Source organism: Lycium barbarum, chromosome 2, assembly GCF_019175385.1.
Source record: "Lycium barbarum isolate Lr01 chromosome 2, ASM1917538v2, whole genome shotgun sequence".
Lineage (NCBI taxonomy): Eukaryota > Viridiplantae > Streptophyta > Magnoliopsida > Solanales > Solanaceae > Lycium > Lycium barbarum.
In genome coordinates this window covers 31,908,163-31,912,550 of record NC_083338.1, presented here as the reverse complement: position 1 = coordinate 31,912,550, position 4,388 = coordinate 31,908,163, and positions in this window count along the sequence as shown.

The following is a 4,388-nucleotide window of genomic DNA, read 5'->3' as shown; positions in this document are numbered from 1 at the left end:
CAACAACAACTCTTTGAGAAAATAAGAATATCACACATGCCAATACAGGCCCAAGAATCAAGCACATCGAAAGGGTGACCGTAGAGGTTCCCTTGTCAAGCGTACCACACCGGAATATGAAATTCAGCAGTGGCTATCCTTCCTCCTGAATAGCTAGGCATAATCACACCCCAGGTAGCGAACCCGGAAGTGGCCACTCTTCCTCCCGAATGTCTAGGCATTATCACACTAAGATCCATAGTGGATACCCTTCCACTCGAGTAGCTAGGACAAACATAACAACAAATTTCATAGCATAGAAGCTGATTCACAATTTGTCTCAAAGTAGTCACACCATCAAATAGCATTAAAGTTCATTATGCCATTTCGAAAATCCATAATTTCATAGATAATCTTGAAAACGTTTCCACTTCTTTAAACAAGATTCCTTTGTCATAGTTCCTTTGTAAAATCATCAATACCAACAATTAACCATCATCACTGATCATCTCTTGTCACGACCCAGCTAGGGGCCGCGATGGGTACCCGGGGCTAACCACCGAGCACTGCTCGTTCTATTGCTCGTCTTATCCATTTAATACTCTTTTATCAAATTTATATTTGATTATAAGAAAGTCATCTGCCATTTTGAAAACATAATTACTTTCATATACACATGCCTCTCGGCCATCAAATAATATACATATACATAATAGCATCCTCGTGAGACCATATAACCCACACCGCGTATCTACGAGCCTCTACTAGAGTACTAGACATAGGGACGGGACAAGACCCCGTCGTGCCCAAAATACATATATATACATATATATACAAAATCATAAACCCAAGTAGCACCTCCGGAATAATGGAGTGCTCCTGCAAATTTGCTGATCGCTCCTAAAGGTCTGGATCAAGCTCACCTCCCTGTCAACCCGTGGGCATGAACACAGCGTCCGAAGAAAATGGACGTCAGTACGAATATTGTACTGAGTATGTTAGGCATGAATGAAATTAACATAATAGAGAAATCATAAGTCATAAGGTGAGAACAAAACCTGCGCGACCTTTAAGGATGAATACATTTCATTCATAAATCACGTATATATATATATATATATATATAATCGTCGTACATGATTCATCGTAGCGTATACATCCTCATGTCACATAATTCATCGTCGTAGTACCGTATCTGCTCATAGACATAAAAAATTATCCGTATTCGGCCACGTAGGGCTCGACAATATCCGTATTCGTCCACGTAGTGGCTCAACAGTATCACATATATATCATCTGTATTCGGCCACGTAGTGGCTTGACCATATCCGTATTCGGCCACGTAGTGGCTCTACAGTATCCGTATTCGGCCACATAGTGGCTCGACAGTATCACATACATATCTTCTGTATTCGGCCACGTAGTGGCTCGACCATATCACATACATCATAACACGGATCAATATATCTCATCATTATCATTGTCATCACATACATCTCATAGGCATAGCATAACATTTCATTATTTCACACATTTAAATTTAAAGACAATCTATGAAAATGACATCATATTCGTGGCACAAATTTCGTATAAGTATCGTATGATGGTCTTTATAATCTTTTAGACTTAAGCTCATCATTACAATTATCATTTCTATAGCATATCTCTCACCTTTATCTCATATGAAATCTTCTATGATCATAGACTCATAATTTTTCGGAACACTGGTCATAGGACGTGCATTAAGGCTTATGGACAATCTATAACAATGTCGGGGTGACATAAGGTCGAGAACCCCCGATTACATTATGGAGCATTCATAGGTAGTCTCCTCACCTTGAAGGAATTAGTATATGAGGTGAGTGTATATAGCAACACCAATAGATCATAGTTAATGTCATTAGCTTTGTAGAAACGTTATACCATGAAATCTAGGGCCATCAGACCTAAGTTTATCATCTTCATTATCGTGCTCATAGCATGCCTCTTTTATTTATCTTGTGATACTCTTTATAATCGTTGACTCATAGCTTTCGATATGTAGGAAAATCATGAAGAAGGAGGGAATATCATGTCGTAAGATTCATGCCATAGGAAGAAAGGACTTGTCACACCCTAACCTTATTAGGGTGTGATGGGCACCCGACCTCACATACGGAGCCGAGTGAACCCGCAGACTCTGATTACACACCTAATTCCTTAGGATCCAGAAAATCAAATACGAGTAAAATACATATTAAACAGTAATTTTTTTTTCTCTAACCGTTCACGATTAAACAAAAATCTGTAATCATATGGAATTTACTACATGACACAAAATGACATATCGGCTGGTGGAGCCGCTTACAGACTGACAACCATTACCCACAACGCTGTCTGCAAAGTCACTAATACTGACCAGACATCACGACATACATACTCTGACTCGGCAGCACTCCTGGAGGAAATGGAGCCGCCAATCCACTGGATCATCTTCAGCTAACCTCATCTATTCCTCTGTGGGTACCTGCACAGCATGAAACGCAGCCCCCGAAGAACAGGGGGTCAGTACGGAGTATGTACTGAGTATGTAAGGCATGAGTACAGAAAACGGAACCATGACTGAAACAAATAAAACAACGTACAAATACCTTATCCAGAATATCAGACACTTATTATCCTTTTCTTCCAGACACAAATCATACTTACTTATGTCGCATATCAGACGGATCACAGAATGTACAAAGTGCTCAGATGATGTCCTATAGCAGACGGAATACAGAACATACGGAATGTCGGAATACCTACTCTCCAAACACAAGTCATGCATATCAGAATCGAATATCATATCATATACGCGGTAACCCCGGGGACATGTACCATGCCGGGAAACCGGACACATCACATCATGCATCCGGTAACCTCGGGGACAAATAACACACCGAGGAATCGGTGAACGATGCCAAGGAATGCGCACGACAACATAGGAACATGGTTGCCACTCCTGCCTTTGGCGCCACAACACATCATATTCCAGAAGATTTTCTCCGATCTCCGTCACACATCATAACATAACCACGGTACCCGGGGGCGGACAGATAACACAGCACCCCGAGCCCGGACACATCATACTTCGTAATATATTCTCGGTAACCGGGGACAGACATGTAACACAGTACCCCGGAACCGGACACATCATACTTCGGAATTCATATATGGAACCCGACCCTCAACAAAGGACTCGACGAACCATCCGCACGATACATACCGGCCCGGGACTCGGTGAAGGGAGTCATAACATATGCACGAGCAGAATAGTGAGAAACCAAATGCACATAACTCAGACTCAATAGATTAATCAAACGTATTCTCAGAACGTCCATAACAGATTACTTATTACAGAATACCTATGTCAAATTACTTTTATCAGAACATTTCTATCAAAGTACTTAAATCGCTTTTACTCAATCAGAATACATGTTTCAAATTACTTGTCGCATAATCTCTCCTATTAGAACACTTATACCAAATACTCTCATCAGGATAGTTATGTCAAAATGTTCAGACCAACATACTTATATCAGGATACGGCTATCAGATTGCTTAAGTCAGGATTCACCTATCCAGATTATTAGTTACCTACCTTAGGGAGGACATACAGATCACAAACAGACTCAGAATCACAGAATGGAATAACCCAAGGTACACATCAGTGTCATACCCTACATGGCTCTAAGACATGCCAAAAGAAAAAAAGGGTAAGCCTTACATACCTGTGTCGCGACCAACTGGCTACGCTCATTTGTGCAACTTGTTAGTCTTCATTCAAAAGAACTCATCCATTCGCTAGATTCATTATCACATACTTGCCTTAACCTTTCAAACACATTCACTTATATTCTGCCGAAATTTCGGCAGCACCTCCCCTGTAAATATACCAACCCCGAGAATATGGCTCGGCCCTAAATCAACAACATCAATCCGGGAATTTAACCCGGCCAAATCAACAACAATACTATTTCATCCGAAACCTTCAACGTCAATCCCAACCATACATTTACTTATCATTCGTATACATTAATTTCGACGACACCCTTCATTCAATATCACATAATTCATAACGGCGACAGCTAGAATATCAAACTACATCAATTTACCTTAACCTACCAAACAACACCATTTTCGACCACAATAACTTCTTACACATTTTTCATACAATTTCATCCATCTCTACACATTACAACAACAAGCACATGCTACATGAAATTTCACTCGCCCTTTTCCATATAATAACCATAACATTAAATAAAATTCACCCATCATTTCAACATAATACACAATATACACGGCCATACACTATATATATATATATATATATATATATATATATTTCACGGCCACACATCAAACACACATACTTCCATATACTT